The sequence below is a fragment of the Tamandua tetradactyla genome, chromosome 17, assembly GCF_023851605.1.
Source record: "Tamandua tetradactyla isolate mTamTet1 chromosome 17, mTamTet1.pri, whole genome shotgun sequence".
NCBI lineage: Eukaryota > Metazoa > Chordata > Mammalia > Pilosa > Myrmecophagidae > Tamandua > Tamandua tetradactyla.
The window spans coordinates 21,996,046-22,022,315 of NC_135343.1; positions in this window are offsets into that span (position 1 = coordinate 21,996,046).

Consider the following 26,270-nt stretch of genomic DNA (forward strand, 5'->3'; position numbering starts at 1 on the left):
TGGCTCATCTGACTTAAATGGCAGAGCTACTCACACAGCAGCCTGGACATGTTATAGATTCCCCTTGTTTTCATTTCCACTCAAAACTAGCAGATTTTGGGGTCATTCAGTAAATGGGCCAGAGTAGCACACCTAAAGAGGGAATATGTTGCCTTCAAAACCCAAAAAGAGAAACGAGGCATTGTTCCTTTTTTGTTGTTGTTATAGGAGGAGTCAGATGGAACAATTCATCCTTCACTTTAGAAAGGATATCATGGTTCCTTCAGACAAGATTATGACCTAGTTCTGGAGAGATGACATATAAGTGAGGTAGGGAAATGAAGGTATATTACTGGCCTTGCCAGCTGAAAGCAAATGGTTACTAATGTTCTTTACTAACAGATAGCAAGAAAAAAAGCATTTGCTTTTTAATTGCTATATACCAATTACCAGGGGATGTGTCGATTTGATCAAGCAATGCTACACATCTGGAACAATAGCTGCAATTGGACTTACCACCTTGTTAAGTGTATGATAATGCGTTGTCATCCTCCAAGATCCATCTGTTTTTTTGCACAGGCTAAATAGGAAAGTGGAATGTAGATGTGGTGGGAATCACCACCCTGAAATTAATGTCAGTTTAGAGCCAGTGTCTAATCCCCCAAATTTCTGATCATTTTCTCTTTTCCCCAATACAGTCACCCTGGTAGAAGCCCACAAGTCACTTTGGGGAAGGCTGGGAGGTAGATCAACAGTATAAATTTTGACAGTATAACAGGGACCTTCCCCAAGGGACCCTGGCTTTCCCACCAGTCAAAGAGTTCTGGATCTGCAAATTGTCTCAATTCTAGAAATTGATTGAGGGGCTGTGACTCTGTTTTTGTAATTCAGGCTAGATTTTTGTCCACTTGGCCTAGAATACTGCTTATACAAATCAGATAAGAATTTAGAAGATGCCCATCTATTTCATCTCCAGGTACCCTCCGATCAGCTAGCTGCCACCATAGGTCTCTGTGAGTCAGACTATTCTGATTACTGCTTTGACTCTGTTGTCCTTTACAGTAGCCACATTTGTCTTTGTAGATTAAGTGCTGCCACTTGATTCCTGCCAACTCAGTATCTGATCATCCCCATAGTGTTTAATGACCCCAGTTCAGTGACAGAAGTTCCTACAGTGATGTCTGATCTACTGAGATGAGTGACCACAGAGCGCACAGGGATATAGGAGCTGCTCTTACAAATTTATTCCTCATAGTCCTGGGGAAGAGTGACCCAATATATTGACCCTCCACATCCATATATGCCTAACTCCCAGTGGGTATCTGTCTAAGGAACTTTCACTTTCTGGCCCAGTAAGATGTGCACATCTTTTGTGTTCTATAAGAGCTTATGGCTGAGATGTATTTTGAGCTTTACTTAGCTCCTCCACTTCCTTTCTCACTTAATGAATAGTTTGGAAAATATGACAGAACACCAGGATGTCACTGACCATGGAGAGTGTTGCAGTGCTCACTCCCAATTTCTAAGCAAGGTATTTAAATCATTTCATCTGTTACTCACATATGCTCTTCCACTCTATCCAATCTGGACTCTGCTCTCACCTGAATTCCTATAGAACAGCCTTTTGCTCATTCATGTTTTAGCCCCTATAACTTCTGTTTTCTCTGATCAGTGAACACAGATTTATCACATTTAGAGCTATCCAAATACCAAATGTTAAGCATTGTGGTCAATTACCAAGAGGTCTGGAATATTCCAGGCATCTCATTCCCTAATTTATGGGATTTCCAGTAAGAGTAACAATTCTCAAACCTACCATAAGCAACTCCACAGGTCTTCTATTATGATTGCCAGATGATCTTACCACCAGGCATTTTGTGACAAATGGGTTTTTGTCCACTTCATTGTCACAGCTTTTGACCTCCTCCACAGTAGCCACCTTCAATTCTCTTTGCAGAGGGCAAGTACCTTTCGCTTCATATGATCACGCCTGTCAGGAAAGTTCAACAAGGCAAACTGTTGATCCCTGAGTGCAGAGATTTTCCCCTTAAACTGAAGCCCACTGTTTCTCAACAAGCAATGAACACTTGCCAATGGGAAGAAATGGGAGGGCTGAGCCAGATGAGGAGTTAGTCTGGTATATCTCCTACTATATCTGGCGCTATTATTTTCTCCAACATCTGTGCTCTGCCATTAAGACTGGCCCATTGTATTAATTTCCTAGGACCCCCTTAACAAAGTATCCCAAACTAGATGGCTTAAAGCAATCAAAACTTATATTCTCACAGTTCTGGAGGTTAGCAGTCCAAAATCTTTAGGGGAAAATTCTTCCTTTCATCTTCCTATCTTCTGGTAGGCTGCCAGAAATACTTGAGCTTCAATTTCTTTCTCAGTCATCATATGGTATTCTCCTCTGAAGTCTCCACCTTCACATGGCAATCTCTTCTCTTTGTCTGTAGCCTTTGGATATAAGTCATATTGTATTAAGAACTACCCTAATTCAGTTTGATTAATAACATCTTCATCTTAATTAATAACATCTTTGTACACCCTATTTCCAAATAAAGTCACAGTCACAGGATGTCGAGTTAGGTATTGAACATGTCTTTTGGGGAGACACAATTCAGTCCAAAACACATCTGCCGATTCCTTCACTCGTGGTAATTTTCTCTTAGAGACCTCATTTTCTCTTCCTCCAGTTTACTCTCTTCAAGGGAAACCAAGATTTTCAATTGGCTTTGTATATGTTTAAATTCCACTGGAGGGAATTTCCCTTTCTCAGTTTCTCTTCCAACGTGCTCTCTATTTTATGAAAATGAAATTATGAGAGTTGTACCACGGTTTCAGTCTCAGATGTTCCAGAGCAGCTAAGAAGCTCTTGGATACTTGATCTTCAGAGACTGGTCTGCCTAAAGCAGGCTAGGATCTTAACAACGCCTTAATTTTGACAACTTCTTTCGTCCTCATTTGCACTCTGATTTCCTACTCTTTCCAAAGGATATGGAGATTCTCTAATAACTGAGATATTCCACTTACCCCTGTCTGTGTAGTCTATGAATCACTCTGCCTCCTCCCAGTGGGCAGCTTGTCAGGTCATGTGGGTATGATGCATCTATTCCAGTTGAACTCAGTATCAGAGTTAATGGTCTCCTAACATCTATTCTCCTTGTCTTCTTAGGCAAAAGAACGACCCTTCCCCTATTTTGAATGAGCTGGTGATGACCAAAATAAGAATTAATTCTCAGAACCCTTTATTGCTGGGTATGGTGATATGACTATGTTCTGACCAATGGGAGGTATGCAGAAATGTTGGACAACCATTTCGGAGATACTACCTTATGAAATATTGTGTGTTCCACTTTTCCTCTTCTTTATGACTTCCTCGCTCTTATTGCCAGGAACCCAGATGACACAACCATATTACCAGGTAGAACACAAGACAGAAGAATCCTGGGCCCCACCACCATACTATAAATATATCATAAGAGCCTTGGAATGCCAAACCAACTTTTATGTGAAAGAGAAATGTACTTCTAGCCTGTTCAGCCACTGTTATTTGGGGGTGTCTTTCATCTGCATCTGAACCAAAGCCTAGGTCCTATAAGCTCTATAGAGATGTCCCACCAGATGTTTGGGGTCCAAACTGACCTTACTTGCCCCTCACCTCTCTCCTTTTTCCATTTTCTCAATCTCTTGTGCTACTGATCCCCATAACCTTTCTCCATTTATGCCTTTGCTTGTCCTTTTCAATTTCAGTTTTCCTAGGTCTCTTATTCCAATTTTCTTCCAAGCTACAGCTTCCATTTTTCCTCCCCAGCTCAGTGAATTCCCAAATAATCTTCCAGTTACAAACTGACCCCATACAGTCCTGGGTCTTTTGGACCCGTAGGACACCTTCTCAGGTAGAAATAAACATAAGGTGTTTATTCAAGACCAGAGGTTTTCTTTCCCACAGCTGGTCCTTTAATTGCCCCTGCACTAGAGACTTTGTAAAACTTCTATCGCATTTCACATTTCCATCTAGGACAGATGAAGGAAGATAGGAAGAAAATTCATTCCTAAGGAAAGAGAATATATGGGAACCATACAAATGACCATTAAAAAGTGGCAAATCTTCCAACTGTCAAATACCTCTTCCTCTGATTCAAACTCCAGCCAAACACTTTTGAATGGTGAAAGGCTATTTCTGTGGTCATGCAGATGTGACCTTCACTGGCCACCTTCCCTGAGACAGTCCTAAATTCCCCATACAAATGTGTCTCTTATTTTCAGTAGCGTCAATGGACAATTAAATGCTATGCCCTTATCTCAGTCTCAGAACAGAATGTCCATTATCATTAATGATGATCATAACCTGAGAAAGGAGCCAATTGACCTCTTAGCATATGCCCTCAAGATACATAATCAGACTTCCCTGGGGATTTGGGATGCATTTGATAGTACGGGATTAATTCAGCATAAAAATGTTCTCTGGCCTATTCAAACTTTAAGTAGAATTCAAAATGACCTACTTTGACAATTTATTCAACTTTTCTCACAGTTACTATTTTTTCCAACTCTGTTCGTTACCTTGCCAAAGTGTTTATGTGAAAGGATTTTTAAACTCTTACATCTACACCTATACAGGAATGTTATTTTTTCTTTCTTTTTTTTTTTTTTCACACCTCCATATTGTCAGGAAAGAGCCAGGGCAGGAAGTAAGCAGAAATTAGTATTAGCAAAAGATAAAAAGTGAATCTGAAGTAAATAATTGGGGAAGCAAATAAAAAATTCCATTTGGCAAGCTTTCTTATCTGATGTTGTGCCAGGCTACTTAGAGTAAGGAAGAGGTTGACCAGAGAAAATAAAATTTATAAAATGAAAAATCAATGATTCAAAATAATCCAGTTATACACTCATAAGAGAAGCATAGTTACTTTATTAGGCAATCTAAAACTTTTGAACATTTTACTGTTTATATGTACTCATTAAGCCTCCAGATCAGAAATATTGTATCCAACCTAGGAAGGGAACATCAAAAAATTTAACTCTATTGGTTCAGTTTTGGTGTAAGTCATTACCACATGCTTAAACAGCTGTTCCAACTCAAATATGTTCTGATATTATAGAAACCAAAAATCTGAGGTTTCTGTTGAACTTCTCTATAGCATGTGCTATCTGAACCACAGGATTAAGTCCTTCATTTTGGTTATTGTTTCAGGTTCTTTGTTTTGTGTTTTTAATAAAATGGTAAACTTTTTGAAGGAGAAGTTATCTATAACTTATATTTCTTGTTTACTACTAGACAACAATTTAGGCACTCAAAAAACTGTGAAATCGTTAAATCATAATCAAAATTATGGGTTATAGTGGTATTTTTAAAATATCAGGGTCCAGATCTTTGGCCTATGTTGTAGATCAATCTGCTATAAACATGGACCTTATCTATACAACATTAAAATATTCAGGTATATTACTGAGAATATCATAACTAGTTTTTTAGCACAAGTAACAAAATTAACAATGCATGAAAAGTTGACTTTTTAAATAAACAAATAGCTTTATTTTTAAAAAGCAAAACTACGTTTATTCACAATCTTTGGTGTCACCACTTTTTCGAAAACTTTTTTATGAAAAAAATGCTAAGAAAATTTATAATACTAGCTATTGACAGCCAAGGATGTATAAAAACCTTTTAAAGCATAATTCAGACAATACCAAAGTAGATTAATTTTAATATTTCTAGTGAATAGGGTAGGAAGAATATTCCTTATCTAAACAAACTGTTATGATACAAGCAAATGCTTTTATTCACTTACTTCAGCAAGAGAGAATAGGAGGAGCAATATTTTTGGCTGGGTTGCTATAAGTGAGGTAAAGTTTTGAGCAAATAAAATTTGTGTGAATCAAAAAACATTCCACAGTTTTAATTGCATAAGTATGGAAGTGGTTGTTCCAGTTTTCAACAGCCACCGCTCAATTTAAGACACATTGATGATACCATTGTCCAATGGAATATATTATATGTTTGGTCAAAATGTCTTATGTTTATTATGTGAACTAAAAAAATGAAATGTAACTAGAGAGCTTGCTGCCTGATGTACAAATTCAAATATTGAAATGGCCAGTAATATATTTTTTTAATTTTTCAAACCATAAATCCAGGAGTCTGCCTTTAAGTCTGGATCTGTCACTCACTGAATACATGACTTTGAACCAGTTGCTTTACTTCACAACTTTACTTTTATATTTTTAAATGGTGATACAAATAACACCTATGCCATATGGTCGTTTTGAAGATTAAATATGTTAACATGTGAAAATCACTTAGAACAGTGCCTGGTACATAGTTGATAACTAAATAAATTTGAGCACTCATTTTTCTGATAATGATGATGCCTTCTTATCAGAAAGTATTTACTGCTTATGTGTTTTTCAACCCACCCCCACAGAGTCTAAATCAATCAAACTATCAAAAATATATGGTAACAGAAAATAGTATCCACACACTAAATTTCATAGGATCTTGTGGCAGGAATTTCATACTACCATTGGATATTTGTTGTTGTAAAATCAGGTTTGGATTTCATTTGTTGCTGGTCCTGACTGCTTTTGGATGGAATTTCCCGTTCTTCAGGGATGAAATCTGCAATAAAGCACACACACAAAAGTTGTGCCTGCCTCTAAAGTTTCATCTTTCTCTTAGCCTGGGAGTTTTAGTGTATTTCAGAAATTCTTTACTCATTAACAGATGACTTCTATTAATTTGTGGAGAAAATTAGATAGTATGACAGCGAATGCCCAAACCTTATAAGCTATACCTTCAGAAACCTGATAGAAAGTCTCACTTCCTTGCCTGTTCTCTTCAATTTTTCATCCTGTAATGCTGTTTCTAGTGTGATATCACAGTCAGTAAATTCTTCACTTCAGGTCTTGGCAAGAAGCCTGGTGGTTTTAAAGTCACTTGCTCAGGCACAAGAAGAATGGTGCATTTGGAGTGGAAGTATCCTGGAGGGCATTATTGCAATTAGATAGATGAATGACCATGGGTTTTAATTAGAACACTAGGTACACACTCCATGTCATTTTTCTAAGAAACTGCTCTCACAGAGTGAGGTGGTGGAATGCTCCTGAGTCAATATCCTGCAGATCTGTAAGCACGATTTCTAGTAGACATTTTAATTCTATTTATTTATACTTTTACTATTTCTAATAGAAGAATCATTCTTAATTAATCCTATTGGGCAGTCCTATAATCCAATTAATTTTTAAAGACAGCCAGAGGAAAGAAAATAATGACATTATGAAGATAAATATTATTTTTTTTATGTCTTGCACCCTGCATTAACAGTAACACTTGTTCTTCTTAACATAGAACCTGTGCTCTTGAAAGAGAGAGGGGGAGGAAGGGAGGGCGGGAGAGAGAGGAGAGGGGAGGGGAGGAGAGAAGAGGAGAAGGGAAAGAGAGAAAGAAAATGTAACAGCTCTTTGCAGACTTCCTTCATATTATATCCTTATAAAACAGAGATGAACATTATTTCTCCTCTCCATTTAAAGACACCAAGTCAAATCATGAAGCAATCAAGCTATAAATAAATAAATGAATTTATAGGTAAAAAGCAATGGTAAATAATAACCTTAAAAATAAAATCTATTCATGATACAACTAAACCTGTGCCTTCATTCATACATTCACTTTCTCATTGAATGACTCATCAACAAATGTTTGCTTGAGAGATTATCAATACTATATCTTTACTGAGTGTCTAGAAGGCACCATGAAAGAATCTAGAAATAGAAAAGAGGTTAGAATATGATCCTAAACTTCAATAGGTAACTTTCTAGACAAAGCTATAGACATTGAAAAGATTAATAACAGTACAGTATGGCAAATTCTATGCATCAAATGGGCTCCTTGGACAAACAATGCAGAAATGTTCTTTCCTATGTTCTGTTTTTGCACATAAGATTTCTTGAACACACTAACACTCAATTTGCAGAAGAGAGCTACAAACCATCCACACAGACACATCTGCTGAACGTCTGGGGCAAAACGGATAGATATTCTTTTGGGGTGTTTATTACCCTACTCTTGCAAGGTGGGGCCTTCCAGACCTTGCTAGAAAATCACCTGGAATCTTCTACCAATCTTGGTCCACACAGTTTTACAATAGTGGAAACCTAAAGTACAGATAATCCCACTCAGGCCTCCTATACCTAGTATTATCCAGCTCTACTCACCCCTTCCCCATAGTCTCATTCATCTCTCTCTTCTAAATTCTGTCCTTCCCCTCCCAAACCAGATCAGTGCAAACAGCCAATAAGTGGTAGAACCAGGACTCAAACCAAGATCAACTAATAACAAAAACAACGCTATATACACTGTATGTCATAATTCTCACATGGACGTCTGCCTCTAAAATGTTACTCTTTAAAAAAAAATTGTTTTGACATAATTCCAGATTTACAGAAAAGTTATAAAAACATAGAACAATAAATTTCCAAATACTCTTCACCCAGGTTTACTAGATATTGGCATTTTATTACATGTTTTTTTTTCCTTCCCCATTACTTCCCTCTCTCTTCCTTTTCCTTCTCTCTGGCCTGAACCATCTGACAGTAAGTTGCAGGAATTATGCCCTTTTCTTTGTTTCTTTTTGTTTTGTTTTGTTTGGATAATTGTGCCCTTTAAATCTCACAAATATCACTGTTTATTTCCTTAAAATAGAGGCTATTCTCTTTCATATTCTGCAATGTCCATTATTGTAAGAGAAAATACAAAATTATGAGTCATGTCCACTTACTTTCCTTAATCTGGAATTTTTTAGTCTTTCTTGGTATTTCATGAAATTGGCATTTTAAAGATTTCAGGGCGGTTTTTTAAAAATAGTTTTAACTATACCTCAATTTCAGTTTGTCTCATGCAGAACCTTTTTATTCTTTGTCCCTCATCCATGTAGTGCAATTGTTTTCCCAAAGTCTAATAATGACTTATTAGTAGGAATAAGTATTTACCTTTATATGTAATTGTGCATTCTTACATTTATATGCATTTTCTTAAAGAGGGTTCCAAAATTTATATTAACTGCAGGTCCTACAAAACCTGGATCTGTCCCTGCCAGCAAGTATTTTATCTCAGCATACTCAAATAGAACATACTAACTCTCTTCACCATCAAACCTAGTAATCAACAGTGTAAACATCTATATATGCAAGCCAAAATATTCAGACCACCCTAGATAATTTTGTCTATTTTCACGTACAATTGGTCACTCTCTTGGTTTCCTAGCTGCTAAAGCAAATACTATACAATGGTTTGGCTTAACAAAAGCAATTCATTGGCTCACAGTTTTGAGGCTAGAAGAAGTGCAAGATTGAAGTGCAAAGCATGGGCAAAGCAATGCTTTGTCTCTAAAGACCATGGTTTTCTGGGGCTGGCTGCCAGCAATCCTTGGCTTTTCTTCCACGTGGCAATTCACGTGGCAATGTCTTCTTCTTCTCCTCTGGGTTCCATTGACTTCCACCTTCTTTCCATGACTCTCTGTCTGCATGGCCTTCTCTATTATGCCTCCAGTAATAGGATAATGGCCGTCCTGATTCAGTTGGCCACACTTTAACTAAAAATCACATCTTCAAAAGATCTTATTTACAATGACTTCATATACACAGGAATGGATTAAAATTAAGACCATGTTTTCTGGTGTATGTAATTCAGTCTACACTAAATCTTACTGATACTCTGATACTCTTTATAAACATTTCTAGAATGACAACCTTATTTTAAGTCCCCATCATTAGTGCACTACCTCAGGCTCCCATCCTCTTTTTTTTTTTTTGGGGGGGGGGGGGGGACTATGGTAAATGCACTTCCTCTCTGAGCCTGCAGTCTTGATTCTTCCATTAGCCACACCCCTTCCACTGTCATCTTTCCCACACTATAAATTAGATCATATCATCATATTGCTTAAAACAAATCAGTGATTTGAAATATACTCTTTAGGATAAAGTCCATACTTCTTTGAGAGTCATATAAAACCTCTGTGATCTAGTCCCTGGCTGCCTCTTCATGTCCATCTCCTTCTGCGCCCATACTGTTCACTGCACTCCACTCCCACACCCTCTATCCATGATTATTCCAACCCATAAGCAGTTCCTCACAGTCTACCCGAAGGCGTTCTGCTCCTGAGCCTCTGAAATGCTGTTTGTACCTACAATCTCCATCTGATAAATTCCTACTCATCCTTAAAATCTTAGGTTTTTCTCTTCTTTGAAGCATTCACTAGAGCTCCTGTGTAGAATTGCTTGCTCAACTTTTGTAAAAAATACAATTTACCACATTTTCCTTGATTTTTGAACACTCTTATCCTCGTGGCACTTAGACATGCACCTTTGTGCTCCTCCCACCACACTGAACTTGGACTCTTGGAGAGTAGGGACTGTGTTGTAATTGTTTTGTATGCTTGCTGCTTGGCCAGTAGCACACAGTAAGCACTTCGTAAATGTTTCCTGAATTAATGTAAATCCTGCTCTTTGAAGCTCAGATCTTTCCCACACTGAATGGAATCCTCACAGGCAAAAGGAGGGATTTGGAAGATATATCCATCTGGGTCCTGCAGAAGGAAGCAGAATTCTACTCTGATGGGTCAAAGAAAGACATCTTAGTGAAGGGACTATTTGCAAATATGTGGACAGGGTTCAGGGCCAACCAGGAATGGTGCTTCACTAGTATCAGGCCTAACAGGGCAGGGGGAAGACATAGGCTACCAGAGGCCATTGAGAATGAGAGTCATAGTGGGGAGACAACAAGCAAATGTTGTAGATAAGGAAGGACCCAGCTAATTCTGGAAACTCATCATGAAATCAGGAAGAGAGTAGGAATGAATGACCCTGACATCTCTTCTCTCCCATTCTCCCACCTCTTGCTGGGATCCCTCACTGGATGAACCCAGTGAAGAAACAGGCGGTTAAAGGAGTCCCCTTGATGCCGTCTTTGAGGTCAGCGTCCTTGGACATGGAGGAGGGCACAGAAGAAGACTAAGAATGGATCTGAGTGGAAAGTAACTAGCACAACAGCTAAGAAAAACCCACGCAGAGGTAGAGGTTATTTTGTTCTTTGTTTTACAGGCACTCATCTAAGCCTGTTCTTTTATCTCTTTCAATCCCCATCACAATCCTACATTTTAGGTATATTATTAACAACCCCCCATCACACCCCACCCCCCAAAAAAGGAAAATAAATCTTAGAGAAATTAAAATAAATTTTCTTAGTTTACCCATAGGTGATAATGTGTCATCAGGCCCAACAACTGTCTCTGTGTCAGGGTGAAGTAACATTTTATGTGTGGGTTATCATTGCTATTTTCTCACAAAGCCCTGCTTTCAGGACCAGAAACTTCTAAGGTAGGTTTCAGGAAGAGAAGGAGAGAGATGCTCCATAAGCACACTGCTTTATGATGTTCTTACAATTAATTTTAGTCTTAGGTCCATTGCTGTTTTGGAGTATATTGTGAAGATCTTCATGGTTTCACTCTTAGAAGGCTACCTCTCTTTACTTGCCACTCCACACTAGAACAAACAATATCCTAATCACTCCTGTATTTTGTAAAGAAACTTGCCGAGATTGTATTTTAAGTACTTCTTTCTTTCTAGTAGCTAATTTTTTACTGTTGGAGCTGCCTTCAACCATTCTGCCTACAGCTGCTGTGGTCTATGAATATAATTTATAATCAAATATTCATCTCAGTAAAACCTTCTCAAAAATAATATGAAAGTTCAGAGGAAGAGTATTTATAAAGGGATTCTACAGGTGTACCTAAGACTATTTACCTCATTACTGGAGGTTTTTACATGCTAATTTAAAAAAGGAATCAACTGTACAATAGTTCAAAGAAAGGACACAAAGACAGCTAGAAGATTGTAAATTAAGACACAGGAGGGAAGTTTGAAGGGACTGACATTATCCTATGCATAAATTAAAAAAAAAAAAACTTGAGTAGTGTCTAAATAAAGGTCTCTAAGAGTGTGAAATACAGCCAGAGGGAGAATGACATATTCAGTTCAGCTCATCTATCTATGTGTAAAGCCCAGTGTTAGATACAAAAGTGAACAAGCTAAGTAAGACTCCAGAACAGGCCACTATCCTTGTGGACAGATATTAAACGCACGCAAACAGCCAAAGTACAATATTCAGTGGTTTAAGTGTTATAGTAAGTGCTTTGCACAAAGGAAGACCCTGATTGTTCTACGATGTGAGTCCACCATTTCCCCTTGTCTGGATTACTATAGTAACCTCTTCATTTGCTTTGTCTGGTTATTAAGATTAGTAACCTTTTAATCTGCTCCCACTCTTGGTCCCCACAATCTACTGTACACAGCAGCCTGCATGATTATTTTAGTATCAAAGTCAGACCTTACCTGCCCAGCTCAAAAGCCTCCAGTGGCCCCCGGGGCACTTTTTCAGAGTGGCTGCCAGGTCCTGGATGGTTTTGCCCCCTGGTTAGCTCACTTACGCTACCCCTTCACTCACTCCCCTCACGGACTGTACTGCAGCCTCACTTGTCTCTGTGCTTTTCCTCCTCTCCACCAGGAACACTCAGTCTCGGGCATTTGCAGCTTCTGTTCCCTCTGTTGGAAGGTCCCTCCTCCAGATACCTGAATGGCTTGTCCATTCACTTGCCTCAATTCTCCTCTTCCAAATATCAACTCCTCAGAAGACGTTTTCCTCCTTACCTAGAAAGGCAATCTCTGACACTTTTTATACCTTTATTTTGCTTTACTTTTTTTCTCTAGGACTTATAGTGTCTGACATATATTCTATAAATCTTTACATGTTAATTTATTGTCTGTTTCCCTCCCTTGCCCTTCCCGCTCCCCTGCTGTAAGTAAGCTCCAGGGATTTTGTCTTATTCACAGCTGCATTTTCAGTACCTAAGACAGCATCTATCAAAGGTGGAACCCAGAAATGTTTGTGAGTGAATGGATTCCTAATTTTGATTTTAAGGGAATGGGGCATTATGTGTTCTTTAGAAAAGTTTTTATAAGGGAAGACATATTTGAACCAGGTATTGAAAAATGGGCCATATTTTCAGAGAAGTAAACAAAAGAGAAATAAGAAAAATCCCAGGAACAGGGCATTATGTACACAAGCTCAGAGGTAGGAAAGCATAACTTTTCTTTTAAGAATGATGAGAAGCTGAATTGAGAGCAGAGGATATCCAAAGAAGAGCATTGGAGACAAAATTAGAACATCAAGATGTAATGGGATCATGGAGAACTTTAAATACCACATTAGCACATTGCCTCCTTAGGACATTGCCTGTTTAATATTTCAGGAAATGTTATTTTGCCAGCAGCATGCAGAAAAGAAAAATAGAGGAAAGGGGGATGAAATAGAGAGCCATGACAATAGTTTAGACAAAAAAAGAGTGAAGGTCCATGAAAGGGAATGGCATTAAGAATTAAATGAGACCACAAACTAGAGGTAATTACTAGATTCAGGGGTAAGAAAGACATGTTTGACATAGATGACTTTGAGTTCAAGGGTTTGCTAAGATGCTCCAATGAAAATAAACAGTCGTTTATTTTCTGAAGCTGTTGGTCAAGATTATAGATTGGAATGGTATTTTGAGAAAGGGAAAATAAAGAACAGAGAAGAGAAATAGGTCAAATACTGAAAATTCTTGCATCTCTGGAGCATATTGAAGGAGAGAAGACAGTGAAGGGACTTATTGCATACAATCCAAGAAGAGGCTAAGGTAAGATATTCACTGACCTGGAAGCTAAGGGAAGAGACTGTTGACCATGAGATGATGTAACAGAGTCAGATGTAGCTGATGAGTTGGATTTGACAAGTAGGTTTTCACTGATCATCTTCCTTGGAGTATATTGTATTAAGGGGTGGAGGTAATGATGCAAAGAGCACAGTGGGGAAATAAGGAAAGGGAAAGGAGGTATAATGATAGAATTTTATGCCAAGGTAATTTCAGAGTAAATGACAAAATTAGCTCTTTTATAATAAGGAAACAGTGTCTGACACATGGTAGATAGATGCTCAATAAATACTTGTTATATCAGTAATGAATATGTTTGTCATTTCACAGGGAAAGACAAGAAATATGCTGGGATGATTTGTGAAAATTTTCTAACAGAATATAGGTAATAACACTTTGCTCTGAAGCAGAAGCTAAGGAGAGGAAGGATGAAAATGTTCCAACAATCTACTTAGAATAAAATCCAAACTCCTTAAAGGCCCTTGAGGACTTTACGTAAATTGGCTTCTATTTGTCTCTCCAGCCAGCCTCCTCTTCCTCCACTCCCCCGTTGCAGCCACAGTAGGTTTTTTGAGTGTTTCCAAACACACATGTTCATTTCCTTGTTAAGGCATTTTTTCTAGCTCTCCCCACTCGCTTGAATGCTCACTCTCAGAATTTCCTAATGGCCAGCAAATTTCCACACTGGTGCTCAGCTGAAATGTGACCACCCACTGAGGCCCTCTCTGACCTCCACCAGGTTACTTTTAATCACCTCTCCCTGTTCTAATTTGTCTAGAGTACTTACCACTCACTGAAACCATCCTTTTCAATATTTATTTGTATATCGTTTGCCTTCTCTGTTCTCCATGAAAACAAGTACCTGGCTAATCTGCTCATGACAGCTGGAAGAAACAGGAGCATGAAATACCCCATGAATATTTGTCAAACAAATTAATGAATCTGGAAGTAGAAAGGAGGAATCTTAAGGAAGTGCACATCAGATGACCTTAGTCATCTCTATAAATTAAGCTTGTTTCCCTTTGTTTGCATCAATCCTGCTAATGCCTTAGGGCTCATTTTAAATGCTGATTCCAAGGAACATTGCATAGCCTACTTTCCTCCAATTTATGTGTCCCTCTTATATATTCCCAAACACTCATTTCTGTTAGAGTTCTTAGCTATGAACAAGAGAATACATGAGATAGTATAAGCAGAAAATGAATTTATTAAATGATATTAAATAGTAGACAATCTGTCAGTGCAGAGGGCTAGAGAATGAGGCTTGGAGGATTGCCAACAGAAAAAAATTGCCCAGATTTACTACTCAACTGCTCCTGAGAAGACCCTGCCTCTATTATTGCTGCTCACAGCAAAACCCTCCTGCTCTGAACAGTGCAGTGCAGCCCTCTGTCACTGCTTCCTCTTTCCCACACTGGCCAGACTGAATGCCATTAAGGTCTTTCTTCACACCTGTCCCTTCTGAACTGACATATGGGCAGATCTGGCTGGTGGAGCCTCGTCATAGACATGAGCCCTGGACTCTTGGGGAAGCAAGGAAAGCACTTTTCTAGCTTTTACCTTGAGAAAGCAAGACTCATGAGATAGGACAAATGGTGACGAAAGTCAGCTACATGCCCACACTTTCCTATCACTGTGCCAATTACAGTCTATCTTGTTTCTTCATCTGTCTTCTCTCCTAACTCCGTGAAGACAGAGGCCATGCCTATCTCATTTGCTGTTGTTTCCCCAACTGCTAGCAAAGAGCCTGGCATATAGTAAATGCTAAAAATATTATTTATTGAATGAATGAATAGGTTGTAATTGGGGCTGGAAGATAGTTTGCAACAGCTGTTACCATTATAATGCAGGAAATATAATTTGGAGTCAATTAGAGATGACTCAAAGAATTGCTGAGTTGCATTTTGGATCCTGCCAAATTTAGAGAGTACACATTTGTGGTGGAACTAATTATCACTATTTAGTTTGTATCTAAAGCAAGGCTAAGGAGCCTAGAGGCAAAAACTTGGGGATCTAAACCAAATTGTGGTTGGAAAGGGTTTGCAAAGAGCAAGCCAAAGGGAGTCTGAGCTCAAACAAAGTAAAACATACATAAAATAACTGACCATCACATTTAGGTTGCTTAAGGAATCGATTTAAACCAGAAATAAGACAGACAGCATTGGAGAATATGGAAATATGAAATGACAAAAAGGATGATGAAGATCAAGATACAATTTAGTCTAATCGATTGGGAAGATATGTTTACTCTCCCTTCCTCCAAATTACTATAGCTGAGTCTGCTGTTCCTCCTGTTCTCAGCCCTGTCCACTTTTTTTTTTAATTCTTTATTTTTATTTTTATTTTTATATATTTTTTAATAATTTTTTATTAATTAAAAAGAAATTACAAGAAAGAAACACAAACATCCGTAATATATGCTCATTCCGTTCTACATATACAATCAGTAATTCACAATATCATCACATAGTTGCATATTCATCATCATGATCATTTCTGAGAACATTTGCATCAATTCAGAAAAAGAAATAAAAAGACAACAGAAAAATAAAACAAAAACAGAAAAAGAAAAAAATTTTTACATACCATATTCCTTATCCCTCCCTTTCATTGATCACTAGTATTTCAAACTGAATTTATTTTAACATTTTTCCTCTATTATTTATTTATTTTTTTTCCTGAATCTACTATGTGCTTTTATTTTTTTATCCAATTTTTAAAATTTTTTTAATTAATCAAAAAAAAGAAAAGAAATTAACACAACATTTAGAAATCATTCCATTCTACACATGCACTCAGTAATTCTTAGTATCATCACATAGATGTATGATCATCATTTCTTAGTACATTTGCATCGATTTAGGAAAAGAACTAGCAAAACAGCAGAAAAAGATATAGAATGTTAATATAGAGAAGAGAATTAAAATAATAATGCTAATAAAATATATATATATATAAAAAAGGAAAAAGAAAAAAACAAAAACAAAAGATACAAACAAACAAACAAACAAAAAACCATATTTCAGGTGCAGCTTCATTCAGTGTTCCAACATAGTTACATTACACTTAGGTATTATTGTGCTGTCCATTTTTGAGTTTTTGTATCTAGTCCTGTTGCACAGTCTGTATCCCTTCAGCTCCAATTACCCATTATCTTACCCTGTTTCTAACTCCTGCTGGTCTCTGTTACCAATGATATATTCCAAGCTGATTCTCGAATGTCGGTTCACATCAGTGGGACCATACAGTATTTGTCCTTTAGTTTTTGGCTAGACTCACTCAGCATAATGTTCTCTAGGTCCATCCATGTTATTACATGCTTCATAAGTTTAGTCTGTCTTAAAGCTGCATAATATTCCATCGTAGGTATACGCCACAGTTTGTTTAGCCACTCGTCTGTTGATGGACACTTTGGCTGTTTCCATCTCTTTGCAATTGTAGATAATGCTGCTATAAACACTGGTGTGCAAATGTCCGTCTGTGTCTTTGCCCTTAAGTCCTCTGAGTAGATACCTAGCAATGGTATTGCTGGGTCATAATCCATTCTGCCATTCTATGTCTTTTGATTGGGAAATTCAGTCCATTAACTTTTAGTGTTATTACTGTTTGGATAATATTTTCCTCTACCATTTTGGCTTTTGTATTATATATATCATATCTGATTTTCCTTCTTTCTACACTTTACTCCATACCTCTCTCTTCTGTCTTTTCGTATCTGACTCTAGTGCTCCCTTTAGTATTTCTTGCAGAGCTGGTCTCTCGGTCACAAATTCTCTCAGTGACTTTTTGTCTATAAATGTTTTAATTTCTCCCTCATTTTTGAAGGACAATTTTGCTGGATATAGAAGTCTTGGTTGGCAGTTTTTCTCTTTTAGTAATTTAAATATATCATCCCACTGTCTTCTAGCTTCCATGGTTTCTGCTGAGAAATCTACACATAGTCTTATTGGGTTTCCCTTGTATGTGACAGATTGTTTTTCTCTTGCTGCTTTCAAGATCCTCTCTTTCTCTTTGACCTCTGACATTCTAACTAGTAAGTGTCTTGGAGAACGTCTATTTGGGTCTATTTTCTTTGGGGTGCGCTGCACTTCTTGGATCTGTAAATTTAGGTCTTTCATAAGAGTTGGGAAATTTTCAGTGATAATTTCTTCCATTAGTTTTTCTCCTCCTTTTCCTTTCTCTTCTCCTTCTGGGACACCCACAACACGTATATTTGTGCGCTTCATATTGTCATTCAGTTCCCTGATCCCCTGCTCAAGTTTTTCCATTCTTTTCCCTATAGTTTCTGTTTCTTTTTGGAATTCAGATGTTCCATCCTCCAGTTCACTAATTGTAGCTTCTGTCTCTTTAGATCTACCATTGTAGGTATCCATTGTTTTTTCCGTTTTTTCTTCTTTGTCCTTCACTCCCATAAGTTCTGTGATTTGTTTTTTCAGATTTTCTATTTCTTCTTTTTGTTCAGCCCATGTCTTCTTCATGTCCTCCCTCAATTTATTGATTTGGTTTTTGAGGAGATTTTCCATTTCTGTTCGTATATTCAGCATTAGTTGTCTCAGCTCCTGTATCTCATTTGAACTATTGGTTTGTTCCTTTGACTGGGCCATATCTTTAATTTTCCGAGCGTCATCCATTATTTTCTGCTGGTGTCTGGGCATTTGATCAGATTTCCCTGGGTGTGGGACCCGGCTGGTTGAAAGGTTTTTCTGTGAAATCTCTGGGCTGTTTTTCTTTTCCTGCCCAGTAGGTGGCACTCGTGGTGCTCGTCTGTCTGTGGGGCCCACCAGTAAAAGATGCTGTGGCTCCTTTAACTTGCCAATCCGAATCTCGCAGTCGGCCGGGAAACCGCGCGTGGAGGGGGTGGGTCGCCGGCCGCCACGGCTTGGGGGACTGCCGGTCCAAATTGCCCAGCTGGCCCAAGACGCCAAGCGTGGCGGGAGGGCCCCACTATCCAACGTTCCCAGTCAGACCGGGGAGCCACGTGCGTGGAGGGGACCCCAGTCGCCAGCCGCCCCGGCCGGGAAAACGCACGCCCCTCGGGTATCTCACCGCAGCGGATTCTCCCTGCCCGTTCAGCCGTTCCAGAATGGGGAATGCTGTCTTTTTTGTCTCTGTCGTGTCTCCGGGAGCTGTTTCGTATTGTTTCTGTTTCTTTAGTTGCTTTTCTGGAGGAGGAACTAAGACCCGTGTGTCTTACTAAGTTGCCATCTTCTCCGGAAGTCCCTGTCCACTTTTATGCACCAATCTTGCGCAAAGCAGTCACTGATCTCCAGCCTCAGTGTCCCTTTTCCATACCTATCCAAGGTTGTTGAGAAATACAGTGTCCACTCAGACCCACTAAAGGCAATGTGGTCCCTTTGTGCATTTGCTCTTTGCCTATCAGGAACCAATTTTCATAGAACTACCTATAGGTCTTTGTTTGCCTTCCCTCCCTTTTCTTTTCTCCCTCCCCACCATTGTCTACATATACTCATCTCCCACTGCCATACCCCATATGTTTAGTCTTTAGAGCCCATAAGCTCTTGCTGGCCCTTCCTCTCATTTGTAATCAGATTGTTCCTTACATGCTGGAATATGCTCAGGATGCTGCCTACATATTGCGGGAGCCTGCTCTTCTGCCTTCCATTTGCCTGTCTTCAGCCTGAGGAGCAGAACCTTGCCCTGATTATTAGCCTGGCGATGGGACCCTGCATTGACCTCACACATGAAATCCCCATTCTCCTGTCTCTTCACTCTTGGCCCCTGTCTGGATGGCCTAGCATTGGGCTGCCTCACTGAAATCCATGTTGATTTTGCATAAGTCATGACAAAGCAGCCTCTACCCCTTTAATTTTGTGCCTTGCAAAAGCTGAAGTTTGTTGCTTCTCTTTAATAAGATGGGTCTCCACTGCAAGGTCATCTTCTCCATCATGGTATCCTGAAAGAAAATAACATTGGAATTTATGCCCATCACCTTAGGCTATGACCAAATAAAAATATAGGAGTATACTAAATGAAAAGGTGATCTCGGTTAAGCTACAGTGACAAACATTTCTAAAATCTCAATGACTGAAAGCAGCCTTGGACACTTTGTCTCTAGAGGCCAGATGATCAATATTTCAGGCTTTGTGGACCACACAGTGCCTGTCATACCTACTTAACTCTGTCATTGTAGCATGAGGGTGCCATAGCCAACACATGAACAAGTGAGCATAGCCATGTTCCAATAAACTTTATTTGCATAAGCAAACAAATTGGGTCTTACTTTGTTGACTGCTGATTTAAAGCAACAATATCATAGTTATACTTTATATTCAGTGCAGGTGAGATGGACGATCTGTTTCACATTGCCAGCACTGACACCCTGGGACCCAACCTGATCAAAGAGTCACAATCTGGAACTTTACTTGCACTGTGACAAAGAGAAGCATGAACTTACAAGGCATCCACTTGTTCTTAAATGGATGAACACCCACTTGTTCTGCCCAGAAGTAACGTACATCATTTTTACTTGGTCTTCATCAGTGCATGCATATTCCATGGTCGTGTGAGAAGGAAGCATCGTTCTCCTGCAGAGGATGAGAAGTAGGTATTGGTGAGCATTAACACAGTGAACCACAAGGACTTTATGATCAGAAAAGGGGATCTAAGGCTTGACATTCTCGATGATGCAGGTTTAGGCAATGAAGAAGTTCAAAGTGGTATGCTCAAATGGCACCGAAGATAATTGGGGTTGAGGAAGTTGAGTAATTGTGAAACTTTCATATTAAGAAGTTCATTAGCATGGATATTGAAGTGAAGACTAGCTGTCCTCTATATCTTTAAAAGAAAATAAGATAAATAACAGTACACTGTATGTAACTTAGTTAAGGTACCAGATCTGTGTAGCTCTTAAATTTTATTAATATAACTTGGAGACAGGAAGGAAATCATGTTGTAAAAAATAATGTGAACATTATAACATGCACCAGAGTATGTCAGCAGCCCCAAATGGTTGACATAATTATTAATTTTATAATTGGATATATATATACACACACACACATACATAAGCATATTTACCCATATATACCTGTATATTTATATAGTAAATATAAAACCTATATTCATAATTTGAAAATGTCTTGAAATAACCACCTGTGCTGGTTTGAAAGGATGTATGTACCCTAGAAAAGCCATGTTTAAATCCAAATCCCATTTTGTAAGGGCAGCCATATCTTCTAATTCCTATTCAGTACTATATGTTTGAGACTATAATTAGATCATCTCCCTGGAGATGTGACTCAATCAAGAGTGGTTGTTAAACTGGATTAGGTGGAGGCATGTCTCCACCCATTCAGGTGGATCTTGATTAGTTTTTGGGAATCCTATAAGAGTAGAAACATTTTGGAGAAAGCAAGAGATTCAGAGAGAGCCGAGAATGCTGCAGCACCATGAAGCAGAGTGTCCACCAGCCAGTAATCTTTGGAGATGAAGAAGGAAAATTCCTCCCAGGGAGCTTCATGAAACAGGAAGCCAGAAGAGAAAGCTAGCAGATAAAGCTGTGTTCACTACGTGCCCTTCCAGATGAGAGAGAAATCCTAACAGTGTTTGTCATGTACCTTTCCACTTGAGAGAGAAACCCTGAACTTCATCGGCCTTCTTGAACCAAGGTATCTTTACCTGGATGCCTTAGATTGGACATTTCTATAGACTTGCTTTAATTGGGACATTTTCTCAGCCTTAGAACTGTAAACTAGCAACTTATTCAATTCCCCTTTCTAAAAGCCATTCCATTTCTGGTATATTGCATTCCAACAGCTAGCAAAAAAGAACACTACCTATGCAGTAAATCAAATAAATGTCATCATATCCAATTGAAAGTGAAAAACGAACAGTGCAAATTTTAATGCCAAAATTTTAAGCATTTTATCAGTTTATTTTTAAAGAGTAATTTAAGCCTAAGCTATCTTTTAGGCATGGTGGAGCAAGACAGAAATGATGAAAGGGAAGTGGTTAATGTGGATCATCGCAGTTGTTGTTATAGTTTTTTTTCTCAAAATATTCACAAGGAATAAAGTTTTTAGTGGCTCCTAATCTACTATTCTGCATTCATGCAACCAATACCAATATAAGTGAGGGAGAGTTAAGGTAATATATAAATAACCTTGAACCCATTCTATTTTTTCTAAAGCAAAGCATCCATAAAGTGTTTATTTTTTGTTTGTTTGTTTTTTAGCATGGGCAGGCACTGGGAATTGAACTTGGATCTCCAGCGTGGCAGGCGAGGATTCTGCCCCTGAGCCACCATTGCCCACCCTTCTGTTTATTTGTGTTTTAACTATTATTGGTATTAATTGACTTTCAACAAACCTCGGCACAGATTTAGAGTGGCTGAATTGGAATGATTCTGGGGCCTCCTGCTGGAGCCCACTTGTGAGCCTCATTACTGTTGAGCTCTATGTGTGACCCATAGTCCAGCTGATAGAGTTAACCCCAGTCAGTGCTTGTTTGTTTAATCAGTTAAGAACAATTCACATGGGAGGTTCAGTTTGGCCTGTGCCTCACATGTGTGACTTTGTGTCTTGGCAACAGCTTTACAGTTTGGAGGGAAGAAGGGCTTCAGAGGGGCAGGTCTTTTACACTAAAGTGTCCGGATTTTATGTTGTAAGTTTTACATGTTTTATTGGCTTGTCTTTTTATTCTTTTGTAGGAGAATGTGATGGGGTAAGGGGATGGAATATCATACATTAAAAAAAAAATAGAGAAACTAAAGGAATTGCCACTCAAAATGTGCTCTTCAATTTTCTGGGTATTATGCTTATTTTGCAGTGGGATAGAGAGAACAGATTTGCTCAGGGAAAGCTTATCATCCTTGTTTACCATTTGATTGCATTTTCCATTTTGAAATTTGAAGGTATATTACTTCTAATCTAATTGCAAATACTAATTTGCCCCATGATTTAAACTAAATGTTGTTATTGTACTTGTAGACTCCTTCTGCACTTTCATTACTACCTTTGCATCTTATTGATAGCTTTGCTGGTTTCTATGGGAACAAAAGTGGAGAAGTTAATTAAGATCAAGGGGTTAGAATTGAAGAAAAATAGAATTTTCAACACAGTTCATTTATCATGTACATTTAAATTAGTTTCCTTAATAAACTATCTATTGGAGTAGAATGATGATGACTGAATCACTTTAATAAAAACAAATGGTACATGTTAAAAGTTAAACATCACTTATTTGTTCTCCATTCATCCCATTAAGAAGTATTTTGGCTTTGCTAATCAAATTAACAAAAGTCATTAATAACGGTTTCCGTGTCTCAGGGCTGTTACTCTAAGATTCTTGGTCTTGAGCCATGCATCTTGTGCATTATTTTCATTTATTTAGAATAAGGCTGTGGTTGTTATTAAGTTAGTGTCTTTCAATTCCAAATCCACCACTCCATATCTTGCTTCATGATGCTTTGGCTGGGACCATGCCAATTACTTTTCTTACTTGCCAGTGGCTTCCTAGGTCCTGCCAGTAGGAGGCAGCAGAGAGAGATTATGAACATGTACAAGGGAGAGTTTAGGACACAAGGAGATGGGAGAAGAGGCTTGTTCCTTTCTGTTCACTTTCTGTTCCTATTGGCATCACCTTAGCAATGACACTTCACCTAGGAGAGACAGTTGGCTTCAGCCTCCAACACCCAAACCTATAACCAATTCCCTAAATAAATTCCTTCTGTTGGAACACTTGCATATTTCTGTTTTCCTGGTTGATACAAAGTCCGTGATTGGGATTTTTGTTAATGGTGGTTTAAAAGGGAATAAAGCGTTGTGTTTTCCATTTAAAAAATGGCAAATGCAGACATTTAGAAAGTGTGTCACTCAGTCCCTCCCATCCACACATAACTTATGCTAATATTTTGTTTCTGTTCTCTGCAGTATTTTTTTCTCATAGGTGCATATTTTTTTCAGAAATATAGCTATGTTATTCTACATGGGCGATTTTGTCTCCTGTTTTGTTTTTTTTTTTAACTTTAAATCCATCTTTCTTTCTATAGTATCACAAACTCTTCATAAGCATCATTCAGATAGTTATTTATGTAAGATTCCATCATATGGATCTTTCATAGCCTATTTTACTGTTAGTCATTATATAACATTTGGATTGCTTTCAAATGGTTTCTAATTATAGGTAATGCTATTATAAACACCTTTGTACTTTAAGTAGTTTTTTTTTTTCTTTTAACATTCAGGATGATTGCCTCAGGATTTAAACCTTTGGTTTTATATTCTTGTGCCAGGTTCTTAATGCAAAATCAAATCCCTCTTCAAAGTCTGCACACCCACAAGTGTTTATGGAATATTTTAGTTTGTCCTGTATGGTTTCATAAAACTGTTTTCTGGGTTCCACTGTTATGATTACTCAACCAGGGAATACCAGCCCTCCGGCTTCCAGTATTGTTTTCACCAGCACCATCATTTATGGAAATGGTGAGACTATTATTCCCTCCCTCAGGCCCCAACCCACGATGAATTGGAAGCCATCCAGGTATGGATGTTTGGTGCTTCTGTAACAGGTGCTGCCTCTGCCTTAGTATATTTTGCAGTTAGAAATAGCTATCTCCTTTCTCATTTGTGCTTTTTTTTTTTTTTTTTTTTACCCCTTATTCCACAACCCAACTCTTCCACTCTGAATCTAACTCCTTACAGTTCAAGCATGAATCCGAGGCTGGGCCCTGAGACAATTTTGGGTTATAGAATCAGTCAGGGTCCAACCAGAGCAATGAAACCAGTAGGAAACAAATATGAAGAGACTTGTGGCAAGGATTTGGCTGCTATGACTGTGGAACCTGGCTAAGCAAGTTCAAAATCCAACACCAATAGACGAGGGGAGTTTTTTTTTCGAAGAGTTATACCAGTTAACAGTGAAAGTACATGAGATTTTCCATTTTATCATATTTTTGCCTGTGAATACCTTCTGCTTCATCTTTGTTAAAATGTTGAGCAATAAGTTGTATATGTCACAATTATAGTTTGGATTTATTTGCTTTGAAGTTGAGACATCTATTTTTCATATATATATATCCAGGTATATCCAGTTATATTTCCTCTTTGGGGAATTTCCCTTCTCATTCTTTGTTCCTAGATGGAACCTTTAGAGTATACAGATATGTATATATACATATGTGTATATTTTCCTTATTCATTGTCCCTATGGAAATATTGTCACTGAGAATATCTGTGAAAAATATTTTAGACTGCTTTAAGGAAGTAATCATACCAATCCTGCCTTACTAAGAGAAAATTCATATTTACTATATATTGACCATCTAATTTTAATGTATTTTCCTCTGAATGATATTAATACTGCCATAATGCACGCCATTGCATTCTAGTGCAGTAAGAGGAAAGAAAAAGTGTGCATGATATTATTTTAAGTGATTCATTAATTGCAAGGCTACTTTTGTGATGAACTAAAATAGTGTTTCTTAAATAGTAAATATGAACCAATGACCTTTAATATAAACCAGAATACATCACATAATGTCTTAGTTTTAGTTTTCTCACATGTATAGTACTTTAATCCCTGCAGCCATTCTCATTTCAGGAAGTGTTATGAGAGTGAAATTGTAAAACTATGTCCATACCTGTGTGTATAATCATATTCATATCCAAATCCATATCTCATATACACAATATTATGAAGGAACAGAATGTGTAAGGCAGGCATTGCTGGCGATTCTAAACAAAAAAAAGTTGAGATCTATAGCCTTGTATTTTTATAAGATGGCATTCATTCAATCTACTAAAAGAAAGTCTGGAATTTTAAGTTTTGGACATCTCATCTGCTGTGCTTGTCTCAACCTTAGGGCCAAAGTGGTTCTTTTGTGCCCATTTTCTTCTTCCCTCAACTTCTTAGCCTGACACCTTCAAAGCTTACCACTCTGCCTTTGTCAGAGGTTATTTTGAAAGATGTTGAGCAGTTATGATAGATTAACCCTTATTCTTAAGAGGTGCCCTTGGTTATATTTATGGTTCTCTTGGGCACACCATTTTTATCTTTTCAACTATCAGAGTGGAATTTGCAGAGAAAAAGAGGCACCTATTTTTTAAAACCAAAGATCTTTCTTTTTCAAAGGACCTCCCAAAGCCATATCTATAGCCTGATGACCTTGAGAATTGAAAATGACCACTAGCCAGCTCCTAGGCACTGGGGGGGGGGGGGGGCTTTATTTGTGTGATCTTATTTGCACCCCACAGCCACCATGTACAGTGTTTATCATAAGCCTTGATTTACAAAAGAGAAAACTAAGAAGGAAACCAGTCAAGTAGCATTCCCAACTTCATGTAAAGAGACTGAATCTGGATTTTAATGTCAGTTGGCCTGTTCCAATAGCCTATTTTCTTTCCATGTACTTTATTTCCTTTTGGTAAGCGACTTATAGAAATTGTCATTCTTACTTTTTGAATAGTAGCCAATAAGTATTAAAAAGCTTTTTTTCCGTGTCTGTCACTGCCAATGCCCTGAGGTTGCTTATTTTTTTGTTGTTGTTGAGGCAGGGGCATGGTCCAGGAATCAAACCCAGGTCTC